Source organism: Parasteatoda tepidariorum, chromosome 8 (assembly GCF_043381705.1).
Source record: "Parasteatoda tepidariorum isolate YZ-2023 chromosome 8, CAS_Ptep_4.0, whole genome shotgun sequence".
In the NCBI taxonomy this organism is placed as follows: Eukaryota; Metazoa; Arthropoda; class Arachnida; order Araneae; family Theridiidae; genus Parasteatoda; species Parasteatoda tepidariorum.
The window spans coordinates 44,694,344-44,711,783 of NC_092211.1; the positions used below are offsets into that span (position 1 = coordinate 44,694,344).

At 28.8% G+C, this 17,440-nt stretch overlaps 1 protein-coding gene across 3 annotated transcripts in view; it reads left to right on the forward strand.

Moving 5' to 3' along the window:
* Positions 1-17,440, forward strand: part of LOC107437715 (solute carrier organic anion transporter family member 74D) — a 258,380-nt gene that overhangs the window by 133,081 nt on the left and 107,859 nt on the right. The window contains exon 1 of one of the 3 annotated variants that reach the window (XM_071184718.1): positions 13,022-13,190. The exons of the other annotated variants lie outside the window; for them this stretch is intronic. The gene's annotated coding sequence lies outside the window, so the exon portion shown is untranslated. Of the gene's footprint in view, positions 1-13,021; positions 13,191-17,440 lie in introns of those variants that run through there. 3 annotated transcript variants of the gene reach the window in all.

Genomic DNA, 17,440 nt, shown 5'->3' on the forward strand with positions numbered 1-17,440 from the left:
GCATTTGTTTTGTATACATGACACCCATACACTGGAACAGAAGAAAGTTCATGCACACCACCCCAAAGGTACTTGCCCGTCAGTTCTTTGACACCATCAGCTCAGTAAATGCTTTTTTTTATTTTTTTTTTAAAAAGTCAAGCAAAAGTAGACTTTCTCCCAAAACAATACGAACGTGCTAGGTACGTGAAACTAAAACTATCAATCATCTGTTCTGTTCAGCGCCCTAACGAAAAAAAAACAACTCTTCATTGATTAGTCTAAGAAAACCGAGGAAGTTCTTCTCAGCTGTTAGGAGACATTTCGACTCTTCCCTATTTAAACAATTTCATTAAATGCTTTAACACATGTGTTATTTAAATAAGTTTAGCAATAACGTATATTAACAGTTTTATTATAGATTATATTTTTTTCGTAAGCGCCCCTAATGAAAAAAAACAACTCTTCATTGATTAGTCTATGAAAACCGAGGAAGTTCTTCTCAGCTGTTTGGAGACATCTCGACTCTACCCTATTTAAACAATTTCATTAAATGCTTTAACACATGTGTTATTTAAATAAGTTTGGCAATAACGTATATTAACAGTTTTATTATAGATTATATTTTTTTCGTAAGCGCCCCTAATGAAAAAAAACAACTCTTCATTGATTAGTCTATGAAAACCGAGGAAGTTCTTCTCAGCTGTTTGGAGACATCTCGACTCTACCCTATTTAAACAATTTCATTAAATGCTTTAACACATGTGTTATTTAAATAAGTTTGGCAATAACGTATATTAACAGTTTTATTATAGATTATATTTTTTTCGTAAGCGCCCCTAATGAAAAAAAACAACTCTTCATTGATTAGTCTATGAAAACCGAGGAAGTTCTTCTCAGCTGTTTGGAGACATCTCGACTCTACCCTATTTAAACAATTTCATTAAATGCTTTAACACATGTGTTATTTAAATAAGTTTGGCAATAACGTATATTAACAGTTTTATTATAGATTATATTTTTTTCGTAAGCGCCCCTAATGAAAAAAAACAACTCTTCATTGATTAGTCTATGAAAACCGAGGAAGTTCTTCTCAGCTGTTTGGAGACATCTCGACTCTACCCTATTTAAACAATTTCATTAAATGCTTTAACACATGTGTTATTTAAATAAGTTTGGCAATAACGTATATTAACAGTTTTATTATAGATTATATTTTTTTCGTAAGCGCCCCTAATGAAAAAAAACAACTCTTCATTGATTAGTCTATGAAAACCGAGGAAGTTCTTCTCAGCTGTTTGGAGACATCTCGACTCTACCCTATTTAAACAATTTCATTAAATGCTTTAACACATGTGTTATTTAAATAAGTTTGGCAATAACGTATATTAACAGTTTTATTATAGATTATATTTTTTTCGTAAGCGCCCCTAATGAAAAAAAACAACTCTTCATTGATTAGTCTATGAAAACCGAGGAAGTTCTTCTCAGCTGTTTGGAGACATCTCGACTCTACCCTATTTAAACAATTTCATTAAATGCTTTAACACATGTGTTATTTAAATAAGTTTGGCAATAACGTATATTAACAGTTTTATTATAGATTATATTTTTTTCGTAAGCGCCCCTAATGAAAAAAAACAACTCTTCATTGATTAGTCTATGAAAACCGAGGAAGTTCTTCTCAGCTGTTTGGAGACATCTCGACTCTACCCTATTTAAACAATTTCATTAAATGCTTTAACACATGTGTTATTTAAATAAGTTTGGCAATAACGTATATTAACAGTTTTATTATAGATTATATTTTTTTCGTAAGCGCCCCTAATGAAAAAAAACAACTCTTCATTGATTAGTCTATGAAAACCGAGGAAGTTCTTCTCAGCTGTTTGGAGACATCTCGACTCTACCCTATTTAAACAATTTCATTAAATGCTTTAACACATGTGTTATTTAAATAAGTTTGGCAATAACGTATATTAACAGTTTTATTATAGATTATATTTTTTTCGTAAGCGCCCCTAATGAAAAAAAACAACTCTTCATTGATTAGTCTATGAAAACCGAGGAAGTTCTTCTCAGCTGTTTGGAGACATCTCGACTCTACCCTATTTAAACAATTTCATTAAATGCTTTAACACATGTGTTATTTAAATAAGTTTGGCAATAACGTATATTAACAGTTTTATTATAGATTATATTTTTTTCGTAAGCGCCCCTAATGAAAAAAAACAACTCTTCATTGATTAGTCTATGAAAACCGAGGAAGTTCTTCTCAGCTGTTTGGAGACATCTCGACTCTACCCTATTTAAACAATTTCATTAAATGCTTTAACACATGTGTTATTTAAATAAGTTTGGCAATAACGTATATTAACAGTTTTATTATAGATTATATTTTTTTCGTAAGCGCCCCTAATGAAAAAAAACAACTCTTCATTGATTAGTCTATGAAAACCGAGGAAGTTCTTCTCAGCTGTTTGGAGACATCTCGACTCTACCCTATTTAAACAATTTCATTAAATGCTTTAACACATGTGTTATTTAAATAAGTTTGGCAATAACGTATATTAACAGTTTTATTATAGATTATATTTTTTTCGTAAGCGCCCCTAATGAAAAAAAACAACTCTTCATTGATTAGTCTATGAAAACCGAGGAAGTTCTTCTCAGCTGTTTGGAGACATCTCGACTCTACCCTATTTAAACAATTTCATTAAATGCTTTAACACATGTGTTATTTAAATAAGTTTGGCAATAACGTATATTAACAGTTTTATTATAGATTATATTTTTTTCGTAAGCGCCCCTAATGAAAAAAAACAACTCTTCATTGATTAGTCTATGAAAACCGAGGAAGTTCTTCTCAGCTGTTTGGAGACATCTCGACTCTACCCTATTTAAACAATTTCATTAAATGCTTTAACACATGTGTTATTTAAATAAGTTTGGCAATAACGTATATTAACAGTTTTATTATAGATTATATTTTTTTCGTAAGCGCCCCTAATGAAAAAAAACAACTCTTCATTGATTAGTCTATGAAAACCGAGGAAGTTCTTCTCAGCTGTTTGGAGACATCTCGACTCTACCCTATTTAAACAATTTCATTAAATGCTTTAACACATGTGTTATTTAAATAAGTTTGGCAATAACGTATATTAACAGTTTTATTATAGATTATATTTTTTTCGTAAGCGCCCCTAATGAAAAAAAACAACTCTTCATTGATTAGTCTATGAAAACCGAGGAAGTTCTTCTCAGCTGTTTGGAGACATCTCGACTCTACCCTATTTAAACAATTTCATTAAATGCTTTAACACATGTGTTATTTAAATAAGTTTGGCAATAACGTATATTAACAGTTTTATTATAGATTATATTTTTTTCGTAAGCGCCCCTAATGAAAAAAAACAACTCTTCATTGATTAGTCTATGAAAACCGAGGAAGTTCTTCTCAGCTGTTTGGAGACATCTCGACTCTACCCTATTTAAACAATTTCATTAAATGCTTTAACACATGTGTTATTTAAATAAGTTTGGCAATAACGTATATTAACAGTTTTATTATAGATTATATTTTTTTCGTAAGCGCCCCTAATGAAAAAAAACAACTCTTCATTGATTAGTCTATGAAAACCGAGGAAGTTCTTCTCAGCTGTTTGGAGACATCTCGACTCTACCCTATTTAAACAATTTCATTAAATGCTTTAACACATGTGTTATTTAAATAAGTTTGGCAATAACGTATATTAACAGTTTTATTATAGATTATATTTTTTTCGTAAGCGCCCCTAATGAAAAAAAACAACTCTTCATTGATTAGTCTATGAAAACCGAGGAAGTTCTTCTCAGCTGTTTGGAGACATCTCGACTCTACCCTATTTAAACAATTTCATTAAATGCTTTAACACATGTGTTATTTAAATAAGTTTGGCAATAACGTATATTAACAGTTTTATTATAGATTATATTTTTTTCGTAAGCGCCCCTAATGAAAAAAAACAACTCTTCATTGATTAGTCTATGAAAACCGAGGAAGTTCTTCTCAGCTGTTTGGAGACATCTCGACTCTACCCTATTTAAACAATTTCATTAAATGCTTTAACACATGTGTTATTTAAATAAGTTTGGCAATAACGTATATTAACAGTTTTATTATAGATTATATTTTTTTCGTAAGCGCCCCTAATGAAAAAAAACAACTCTTCATTGATTAGTCTATGAAAACCGAGGAAGTTCTTCTCAGCTGTTTGGAGACATCTCGACTCTACCCTATTTAAACAATTTCATTAAATGCTTTAACACATGTGTTATTTAAATAAGTTTGGCAATAACGTATATTAACAGTTTTATTATAGATTATATTTTTTTCGTAAGCGCCCCTAATGAAAAAAAACAACTCTTCATTGATTAGTCTATGAAAACCGAGGAAGTTCTTCTCAGCTGTTTGGAGACATCTCGACTCTACCCTATTTAAACAATTTCATTAAATGCTTTAACACATGTGTTATTTAAATAAGTTTGGCAATAACGTATATTAACAGTTTTATTATAGATTATATTTTTTTCGTAAGCGCCCCTAATGAAAAAAAACAACTCTTCATTGATTAGTCTATGAAAACCGAGGAAGTTCTTCTCAGCTGTTTGGAGACATCTCGACTCTACCCTATTTAAACAATTTCATTAAATGCTTTAACACATGTGTTATTTAAATAAGTTTGGCAATAACGTATATTAACAGTTTTATTATAGATTATATTTTTTTCGTAAGCGCCCCTAATGAAAAAAAACAACTCTTCATTGATTAGTCTATGAAAACCGAGGAAGTTCTTCTCAGCTGTTTGGAGACATCTCGACTCTACCCTATTTAAACAATTTCATTAAATGCTTTAACACATGTGTTATTTAAATAAGTTTGGCAATAACGTATATTAACAGTTTTATTATAGATTATATTTTTTTCGTAAGCGCCCCTAATGAAAAAAAACAACTCTTCATTGATTAGTCTATGAAAACCGAGGAAGTTCTTCTCAGCTGTTTGGAGACATCTCGACTCTACCCTATTTAAACAATTTCATTAAATGCTTTAACACATGTGTTATTTAAATAAGTTTGGCAATAACGTATATTAACAGTTTTATTATAGATTATATTTTTTTCGTAAGCGCCCCTAATGAAAAAAAACAACTCTTCATTGATTAGTCTATGAAAACCGAGGAAGTTCTTCTCAGCTGTTTGGAGACATCTCGACTCTACCCTATTTAAACAATTTCATTAAATGCTTTAACACATGTGTTATTTAAATAAGTTTGGCAATAACGTATATTAACAGTTTTATTATAGATTATATTTTTTTCGTAAGCGCCCCTAATGAAAAAAAACAACTCTTCATTGATTAGTCTATGAAAACCGAGGAAGTTCTTCTCAGCTGTTTGGAGACATCTCGACTCTACCCTATTTAAACAATTTCATTAAATGCTTTAACACATGTGTTATTTAAATAAGTTTGGCAATAACGTATATTAACAGTTTTATTATAGATTATATTTTTTTCGTAAGCGCCCCTAATGAAAAAAAACAANTAATAAACAAATACAAGAAGAAAAAAAGAAATGCACGGAGAAAATTAAGAAAAACAATAAGTTTTATTTACTGCTCATAAGCTGCAAGTAAATAGAACTCATAAAATAAGTTAAGTTCAAAATATCGAGAAAACATGGAAAAAATTACAGATCAATGAAGAAAAAAAAAAGGGGGGGGATAATAAAAATGGCAAGAAACCAGAAAAAAATATCCGAAAAAGAGGGAAAGAAATTAATAAAAATCCGGAAAATTAGAGCTGATGAAAAGTTATATCTTTTATTTCCGGATTTTTATTAATTTTTTTTCCTTTTCTTCGGATATTTTTTTCCGATTTCTTGTTATTTTTGTTATAATTTTTCTTTTTCCCCTTTTTTCATTGTTCTGTAATTTTTTCCATGTTTTTTCTACATTTTGAACTTATTTTATGAGTTCTATTTACTTGCAGCTTCTGCTCAGTAAATAAAACTTATTGCTTTTCTTAATTTTTTTTAACTTAATTTCTTTTTTCTTTTTTGTATTTATTTATTTATTATGCTATATATGTAACCGAAGTTACGTATTTTTGTTATGAAGCTGCCTTTTAATTTTATTTCTAGTACACAATACCAAAAAGAAATCGAGAAATCTTGCTTGAATTTCGTATGTTATACCATTCATTAAAGTGTGTCACACGCTTTTCGAATCTTCTAAGCCGCGCATTTTGCTGCTGCACCAGGTGAAAAACCACCTTTATAACGAAACAGCTGCCTTCGCGGGGGATGCCTCTGTCTTTGTCATGAAGCCAGTTGCTTCGCCTCAAGATGAGAAAGCGATACCATACCACTTGCCATAAAATACACTCCAGATAAGCATTTTTACTCAATGACTGAAAATTCGTAACTTAGATTTTTTTAAAAAAACTTTTCTATGTCTAATTTTTATACTTTTCTTTCCTTCTTTTTTTTAAAATTTTTTATTAAAAATTTTTAACTTTACGAATATGATAAAGTATAGATTACACAGACCTACGCGTTTTCATTTGATGGGTGCAGAACACTTTTAGTTAGCTGAATCTAAGCATGCAAAGGCTTTTTTTAATAGCTTAATACTTTTAGATATTCTTCATAATTAAGTTGCAAAACTACACATTTTAAAACAGTACTCTATTCAAAATGAATTGAAAATTAGAGGCGCCATATTGGTGAGCAATCTACCCGTAAAAATCTTGTAAAATTTTCAGATTAAAAAACGTATGAATTATTAATATCAAATTCCAAATATGAATTATTAATATCAAACTCCAGTTAAGCTTTTTTACTCAATGACTGATAATTCGCAGCTATGTTTTTTTTTTAAATTTTCCAGTTCTAATTTTTGTATTTTTCTTTTTTTTTTTTATTAAAAAGTTTTAACTTTACGAATATGATTAAGTATAGATTACACAAACCTATGCGTTTTTATTTGTTGGGTGCAGAACACTTTTAGTTAGCTGAATCTAATCATGCAAAGACTTTTTTTAATAGCTTAATACTTTTAGATATTCTTCTTAATTAATTTGCAAAACTACAAATTTTAAAACAGTACTCCATTCAAAATAAATTGAAAATTAGCGGCTCCATATTATGTGCAATCTACCCGTAAGAATCTTGTTAAATTTTCAAATTAATAAACTTATGAATTATTATTATAAAAATTTTTATTTTCCATCAAAAAAGAGAAAGAAAAAAAAATTTATGTAATGAATAAGCTAAAAGTAAAAATTTAAACTGGATGATGAGAAAATTTTTCTCAAAAAATGACTTAAAAAATAATTAGTTATAGCTAGAATCATAAAAACTGGCATCAATTTCAATAACTTCGATGACTCTTTTTATTTTAATTATTTTTATTATCTATTTTTTATTTAAAAGGATTTCTTTTTACGAAATTATATATAGCTACATGTCTTTAGTGGGACATCAGTGCCATGGGGACAACTCTGAACAGCATAGGAGTAATCCCGCTATTTATAAATCCTAACTTTAAGAGTTGTAAGAGAAAAAAAAATATGATGTAGATAATTTAAAGATTGTTATCTAATGATAAATTGATGAGTGCCCTTGACCTGTTTACAATTGAAGATTTTATTTCCAAAAACACATTTTTGGCATTCAAGCATCTTCAAGTCAATAAATTTTTCAGTCAGCCAATTTTTTTTTTCTACTAGGAAATTCTTCTTTTTATTGCAAAGGTTGTTTACAAAAAACCGATAAAGTTATATCTACTTTCCAAATTATTGATGATTTTTAACGTTTAAACTTACAGGGCTTTATTTACTCGAAATTTTTTTGTGTAAACAAATGAGTAATCATCTGCAAACATCACCTTGAACTAATGTGCAACTAATGTTTAATATCACACACACTGTGAAATCTTAGTGAGTGAGATTAGAAGTTATGAAATTTTATTCAATGAAATATGTCATAGTTCAAAACAAACTGAATAGCCATGCATTGTCAGAAAAATCTGTTTCCCTGTACATCAGTGTTTCCCGAAGTGTGGTACGTGTATCCCCAGAGGTACGGGTACAGTTTAGAGGGGGTACGCGTTCTTATTCGAAATATCTTGCAACAAACGAAAATTTTTAAAAATTTTATTTAAAAACAAAGCTAGCCATGAAAATTTACGATTGCGTATTTTTCTATTGGCTATTTTTTGCAGAGTTGACAGTTAATATTTAGTGGTGTCAACAGCCAGTTGTGATTTTTAGCTTTAGTGCAATTTTTTTACAGTAAAAAAATACATAATTTTTTTTCTATCAGTGGTACACAGTGATACGAAAAATTTAGAAAGGGTACACAAAAATCATAAGTTTGGGAAACACTGCTGTACGTTAAATCATATCTTCCAAGTTTGCTGCAACATTAATAAGTAATTGTTCAACTTTTCCAATCAAGTCGTACCATAAAATTATGTCACCACAGAAAAAAAATTCCTGATCTAATTTAAGTAGTACCGGCATCCAGCGTGCCGGTACTTTTCACCGTAAAATCCATTTTTATTGGAGCAATGTAAGAAAAAAAATCGCATATACTGTGATTTTTAAAGTGATAATTACCGTAAAATTGGTAAATCACTCGAATTAAGTAAATATTACTGAAAAAATGGATTTTACAGTTAAAATGTATTTTACGGATGATGCACACAATCTGACGGTTATTATACCATAATTTTACTCGGATTTTTAAAGTGCAAATTAAATGTGATTTAATTTGTATGATGATATATTTAAACTTGTTACGGTATTGTGGTTTGAAATGCTCCAAAATTTATAGCACTATACAATGGCATACGTATAAAATGACCATCAAGAAATGCTAAATGAAAAAAATTTACAAAATGTACTTTTTAAATTATAAACTTATAATTTGTACAAAATGAAACATAATGAAATTCAATTAATAGGCAATAATTTCATAATTTTAATTTAAATTTTAAAAAGAGTTTAAATGTTAATTAAAAACATTTTTTTTTCATTTGTCATGTATTTACCATATACTAACAGAAATTAAATATCCATATACGTTTTCATGCAACATATTTTACTTGTATGTTCTCAAAAGTTTTAACATGATGAAATTGAGATTATAAGTAACAATGTAAAAAAATTTTTTTTAACTAGGCTTTTTATGCAATGTTTCCAATTTCTGGAAAAGTATATATTTTTTTTAAATTTTCTAATTTCGTTTATTGACTTAAGAAATAAGTTTGAATAGTAATAAAATTAAATTTATTAACATAAATTTCTTGTTTAGTAAAAGTTTAAATGTTCAAATTTAATACTGATGTCAAAAACTTTTTTCTTTTACATTAAACATGTAGCTAACAAGAAATTTAATATCCAACATGTTTTCATACAACAGATTTACTTGAAAGCTCTAAGATTTTTGTATAAAATAAAGTAATTTTAATTAACAATCTTTTCGACAAACAAGTTTTTTTCTTAACTTTTTCCAATTTCTTAAAATATATTCCTTTTTCAAGTTTTCCAATTTTGTTTTTGAAGTAAAATAAAGTTTGAATTTCGAGGATATATTTTCAATTTATTTTATTTCATTTTATTAACAGGTAAACACCTAAAATACCAATTAAAAGAATGAAATTACTTAAAATTTAGATTACAAGGATTAGCTTCTGTTCATCTTTTCAAAATTAAAAGTTTTAAAAAACTTTAGGGCTTGTTTAACAAATTTTGTATTCAAAAGTTTTAACATGAGATTTTTTTTCCTTCAAATCCAATATTTTGCTATGTAGTAAATAAAATAATTAAAATAAATAAATTTAATGTAAAATAAAATAAACTGTTGAATGTTTTTGCTCACATGTTGTTCGAGTATTGATTTTTTTTATTTGATATNTATATATATATATATATATATATATATATACCTTTCTCAAAGGGTTAGTTTTTTTTGTGAAATTTTATTTCGAAAACACACCCCCCAATATTCTTTTTTCGATTCTTATTTTTTACGACTTAAGAAAAACATACCACCATATGCTTCGATCTCTATGTTGCTCATTCAACCCCGAGGAAATTACCCCTAACTCCCTATTTGTGAGCTATTGCTCTGCAGAGTATAGCAAGAAGGGGTCGTCCGGAAATCAAGATTTTCGAACATTGGCCCCTGAGCCGATATTAATAACTTTGGACTACATTTCCCCCCTTCTCGTTTAACAATAGAATGTAAGAAAATTTATCGATGTCGTAAACTGAGCGGGGGTGAGGGGTTTAAGAAAAGTAAAAATAGGGCAGACGAGTTTTTTTTCCCTTCTTCTATTAAAAAATCGGAAAAGGGTGCTGGTCGTGAGTGAGTCGCGTGCGGTGGATGAGGTGCTACCTCCTTCCCTTTTTTTTTTATAGTTTTTTTTTCCTCAACATTCAAATCCCGTGGCCTCTTAAAAAGTGTCGCAAAGAAAGAATTGAAGGCAAGAGTTGTTGAACTTCTAAAGAAAACCATGAACTTCAATGGGATTTTTTCCTTGCAAATCCGTAGAAATTTCGACGCGCGCGTTTGCATTGGTGATACGATATTTTTTTCAAATTCTAATGTTTTTTTTTATTCTAGTTTTTCTTTATTTTTGTTATTGTAAAGAACGTCTTGGGGTGTTCAAATCCAGTATATCGGAGAAAAAAAAAGGGGGATTTAAAGTCAAATGCATTGGAGAGACTGTCTTCTACACGCGTTCCGTACATTGTGTTATCTATGCATTTCCTTCGTTCGTTATTGGGTTTATGTCCTTAGTCTGGGCCGCATAATGAATAGGTCATTGGAACAAACTGAAAATCTTCTGAGATTTTGTTTTGTTCCGATTGAAAATTAATAATATAATTTGTAAACATGCGATTGAATTTAGTTTTATTTAAAATCATTTTATATTTAAAAAAATGCTATTCGTGATCTATAATATTTTGACATCTTTGATTTTATCTTCAATGATAAGAAAAAATTGTTTTGCAGAAATATTTGCAAAAATGTTATATCATTGCAAAGGTGATAATATAATATTTCAATGTTTGCTTTATTGAATTTTTTATTCCCATTTTCTTTGTTTTTTTTTTTATTGTAAAGAACGCTTTGAGGTGTTCATACTCAGAATCTTGTTTAGAAAATAAGGGATTTAAAGTCAAATGTTTTGGAGAGACTGTTTTCATTCGTTATTGGGTTTATGTCCTTAGTCTGAGCCAAATAATGAATTGGTCATTGGAGCAAACTGAAAAGCTTTTGAGAATTTATTATATTCTGATTGAAAAATAATTATATAATTTGTAATCATGTGATTCAATTTTCCTTTAGTTAGAATCATTTTATAAAAAATATGCTATTCTTATTTTATAATATTTTTACATCTTTAACTGTATTGTCAGTGATAAAAGCAAATTGTTTTGCAAAAAAATTTTAACAAAATGTTATATCATTGCAAAGATAGTAATATAACATTGCAATGTTAGTTTCTTTGAAAGGATATTTAAAAGATTATTGTTTTTAAAATGTTTCATTTAAAAGATTATTTTTTTAATTGTTGCATTCATAGAAATTTAAAAAAGTAATAATATTATTAATAAACTTTTTAAATATTATATTATATTGTATTGTGCAAGAAACAAAAAATCATTTTAATTATTTTAATTGAAACATTTACATTGAACTGAAAAAATAAAATATTCAGGGCTAGGATGATATTAGATTCTCAAAAATATCGGCTCTTTGTTAAAACCATAATATTGGTACTTTGAACCCTAATATGCTGCAAATTCGCTGAAAACCTATAATATGAAACATCTTTCTTCAAATTGAACAATATTGTATTGCATTTAAGTTTAAGATGATTTAATTTGCACGATAATATGATTTACATGTCACTTATTTAAGATTGCTACAATTATTACAATATTATGGTTCAATGATATATATATATATATANATGACGGCAAGGGGTCTTTAACCCATGATCTGTCTATCACTGAGAATATTTTGCGCCACCACTGTGCTCAGTGCGTGCCGAGTGTGGGAGGCGTGTCGACCAGCCATCTATGGGATTCAAACCCGGGTCACCTTATTTCGAGGCAAGTGCTCTATCCCGTGAGCTACCACAGCTCACACAAAAGTAAATTAGTATATTTTCAGATTTTTTCGAGTTAAGATACATCATTTAACGCACTTTACGTTTGCGAAGCTTCAAAGATGAATTTTTCATTTGCCAGATAAAAATGCATGAAGGGTGTTTCTAATTTCAATACCTTAAATGCTATTTTGAAATACACAGTCAGATTGCAGCATATTACAATCAATGAAATAATAAAATGACTAAGTATGAGGAAATGATTGATAAGTTTGAATTGGTTTTTAATTTTTATGATAATATTATATATATATAAACTATTATCGGTTTTAATTTGTACTTTACGAAATAGACAAGTTAATGCATTTATTTACTGAAATAGCATCACTAAAGACATATTTAAAATTGTTCAAGTATTTTACATATTAATGAAACATGCACATCAGAAAGAATTGTTAAAAATCTCCAGATAAAAAAATTTTTTTATAGGAGTATATACTGTAATGAATTACAATATTAATACAAAGATTTAATCAGTCAAATATTTTTTTTAAATATAATTTACGATCTCAAACTAAATTACTAACCGTACCCTAAACTATCCCTCCCAATTCATAACCTGTTGTATGTTGAAACCAAAGCTTCCATTTCTGGAGTATCGCAATCCCAAAATGGTAGTTTTCACTTGGCTTTTTAAAATCTCATCCATCATCTCGACTTCCCCTTTTCCTCCCAAAACACCTCCCACATTTTTTCATCCTCCCTCTTCCTCCACCTGACCGATCCGGAGGAAAGCGGAACGCGAATCCAGGTGGAGCTGATATCCCGTCTTCATCCTCTCACTTGTTCCCTCTTCTCTTTTCTCCAAGTTCTCATTTAATCACCGTTGCTCTTGCTGATCAGTTGTGTTCTCCTTTGGATGCTCTTACTTTGGAAGTTGTTTTTCTCTTGTCCAGTGGTCGTCTATCTGGTTCGCGACCAAGGGTTGAAGTGAAAGTGAAGGACTGTAGGCGATTTCGTAATGGAACTGTTTTACTTTAGGAGTAAGTCTATTTATTCATATTATAGATCAGGTTTTTACCTATTACTTTACACTAATTATGTTATTGAAGAGGATAAATGTTATGAAAACGATAAATGTTAGTGATAAAAATTACTGTTAAAATTGAAATGTTAATGAAAAAAGGTTATAGTTAAAAAACTTTTAATTAGAGAATAAATGTTAATGAAAATGATAAAGATAAGTTTTTAATGGACTGAATTTGCAATTAATTTTGTAATTTTGCCTTTTTATTTTAAGAGTAAGTCTATATTAATCAATATGATATAATCATATCATGAATGTAACTTTGAATTTTTTTTTCATATTATAGTCCAGGTTTTCATCTATTACTTTACACTAATAATAATTGCAAATGTTATTGAAGATGATAAATTTTAATGAATACGATAAATGTTAATGATAAAATTTATTGTTTATTGAAATGTTGAGGAAAAAGCGCTACAAATAAAAAAAAATTTAAATAACGAATAAATGCTAATGAAAATGATAAAGATAAGTTTTGTAATGGATTGGATTTGTAATTAATTTCGTAATGGGGTCTTTTTATTTTAAGAGTAAGTCTATATTAATCAATATGATGTAATCATAACATGAATGTAACTTTGAAGTTTTTTTTCTTCATATTACAGGCCAGGTTTTCATCTATTACTTTACATTAATAATAATTGTAACTGTTATTGAAAAGGATAATTACATTAATAATAACTGTAAATGTTATTGAAAAGGATAAATTTTAATGAATGCGATAAATGTTAATGATAAAAATTATTGTCAATATGAAATGTCAATGAAAGGTACTTAGTGTTTAAAAATTTAAATAAAAGAAATATCAATGAAAATGATAAAGAGAAGTTTAAATAAAGAGAATGGTAATGACAATAATAATTCTTTGATGATAAAGAGACGTTGCACTGTTAAGAATTCTGAATCGAATAACGGTAAAAAATACCGACACTCAGTTTACCGGTACTTTTTATCGTTTTAACTTTTCATTTTCCAGAACATGCTGCTGAACTGATATACTGCAATGTTACTGTAAATTCACCGAATAACTTTAATTAAAAAAATATCACTGTGAGAAGTACATGGAAATATTTTACAATAAAAATAGATTTCACTGTAAAATGGATTTCGCGGATGATGCATCTAAAGTGTCCGTAATTTGATCTGGAGTTTTTTTTGAAATGTGGTCTTGTGGTCTGTTCCAGTTTCAAGTTACTTAACTCCTAAGCTATCCTTATAAAGCAATAAGATCGAGTACAAATTTCGTCTTTGAATGCTACATATCATATAGTTTTGGTTCAAATTTGAGCTTGGTAGAGTTTATTTTAATTTATTCATCATTCTTTTATCAGAAGAATTTTAATTTCTTGTTTTGCTATATTAAATCAAGATCGCTGGCTTGTACTCTAGTTTTACAATAACCTCTATTGTACAAACAACTATGGATTTAATAACTTTTCATCTCTCTACTATTAGTGATGTTTTAACTTTTTAAGTAAGTTAATTAATTATGTATATGGAGTAGAAATTTTTTTTAAAAAAAAGTTGAAATATTACTACGGTAAAAAGTACTGTAAAAGTTAGTTAAAATACCCTCAGTTTTTATTCCAAGCATAATGGCTGAAACTATTATTAAATAATTAGGCATATTTAATCAATTATTAATGTCAACCTGATCACAATATATTTCTCTTACATAATGCCTATATTTTTTGTCTATTTAGTTTTCCGCCTAACATTATACTGTTATGAAATGACTATTATTATTTTAACTTTAAAAATAATAAATCTGAAGAGGCTAACTAATCAATGTCATAAATCATGGATCGGTTGTTTATTCTTGCGTCTTATAAGCAATAACAACAAAAGTAACTGAAGAAACTCTGAAGATATGCACTGTAAAAATTTCAAATCAAATTACTGTAGAAAATATCGGCACTCAGGATGCCAGTACTTTTAACCGTAAAATACATTTTTGTGGGACATGTTAAGGAACAAAAAATCTGACATTCCCTAATTTTTATTGTAATAATTAGTGTAAAATCACTAAATCTTTTTAATTAAATAAATATTACTGTAAAACTGTATGTCACTGTTATGAACTGTGTATTAATGCATCCAAAGTGCCGGTACTTTGTACCGTAATTTGATCCAGAAATTTTTACCGTGTGATGACTCGAGTTTGAGAACTAGTTAGATTCTCATTATCACGGAGATAATTGGAAGAAAAAAAATTATTCGTCTAAGGATGGTGAAATATTAAGAACAGAAAGACATGACGTTTATACGCATAAATTTTTTGCACATTAAATGGCTTGTGCAATGTTTAGTTTTGTTTTCGGCAGATGAAATTACATCATTTAAGCCAATCACCGTCGTTGAACATTTGAAACAATCTTGAGTTTACGACTACTAATGTTCAACTTCGTATCCTTGTAATTTTGAACCTAATCCAGAACACAAGGGAACTCCTGTATCAAGTATTGGGAGAAATTTGCCTTCCCGGAGGAGATTTTGACGGAATTAACCTGCATTCGCGTTACATAGAGATGAAAACAGCGAAAACAACCCACGGTGAACATGACGGCAAGGGGTCTTTAACCCATGATCTGTCTATCACTGAGAATATTTTGCGCCACCACTGTGCTCAGTGCGTGCCGAGTGTGGGAGGCGTGTCGACCAGCCATCTATGGGATTCAAACCCGGGTCACCTTATTTCGAGGCAAGTGCTCTATCCCGTGAGCTACCACAGCTCACACAAAAGTAAATTAGTATATTTTCAGATTTTTTCGAGTTAAGATACATCATTTAACGCACTTTACGTTTGCGAAGCTTCAAAGATGAATTTTTCATTTGCCAGATAAAAATGCATGAAGGGTGTTTCTAATTTCAATACCTTAAATGCTATTTTGAAATACACAGTCAGATTGCAGCATATTACAATCAATGAAATAATAAAATGACTAAGTATGAGGAAATGATTGATAAGTTTGAATTGGTTTTTAATTTTTATGATAATATTATGACATTTCCCTTTAGTACGTGATATTATCCGATTTTATATCGAGATAATAAGTTGTAATCGAATTTTTTTCTTCTTCAAAACGAGTTTAAAGTTGTGCCTTTAATTTTAAATGTTACTCAAGTAAAATTTTTTCGTCCATAAATTGTACGTGATAGTTTATCTATATTAAATGACTTAAATACCTTTATTAAATCCATTTCAAATGCGATAGTATTGTATTCTGTTATCCGGAAAATAAAAATAAAGGATTAAGTCTTGTCATCGAAGCAGTAAGATAGAATACAGCTTCTGAATATCAATGGTTTTTTCGACCTAAAGGACATTCAGCTCTTTTATTTAAAAAATATATTCCTGTATTCTACATTCTCTTTTTCTTAATTAGGCACGTGATTACGGTTGAATTATATATGAACAAACTACTTAGAATAAAGCTTTGTTGTATCGTTATTTAATATCATTTTTTACGTGACAGATGGAGAATAAATTTCAAATTTATTAAAAAGTAGGACGACAGCTTTATATATTTATTATGTTTAAAAAAATAGGTATTTTATTTTATTTAGCTCAATTGGAAAGATTGTGTAATTCTTTTCATTGAGTTGAATTGAATCCATCGAATAAAAATGGATAGAATGTTTCATGCACAAGGTAAGGATATGTATGTTAATGTGATTTATTAACTCCATAGTAGACTGACTTTTATGCATTTAATATGCAAGGAAGATAATTATTTTTTGAATATTTCCTATGTTGAGCTTAACTAAAATGACATCATGTTATTTGTAATTATGCTAAAGTTATTTGATCGTAATAAATGGTTTACTTTTTAAATATCTGAAGGTACTTGTGTCTGCTATAAGAACACTAATTTCCTAGTAAAAGACATTAGCTCATCAATACCTCTCCGTAGCGCTTGGAAATGCTTTGCCTCTCTTGGCTACCATGGTTAATTTAAATTTTCACTTTTATTTATTTTCTTTATTTCCGTTGACAGCTTTCGTTTTCAGTTTTAACGATGTTTTCTTTCTTCATTCACACCTGGCAATTCGTGGGGATGGGTGTCTATTTTCGAGTGACATGTCAACTTTAACATGTCGCTCTTAACATGTCGACTTTTTCCACCTTTACATAGTTTTTGGGGAAAAAGAAGTTCTTACATTAGCAATGCTATATATATATATATATATATAGTATATATTTAA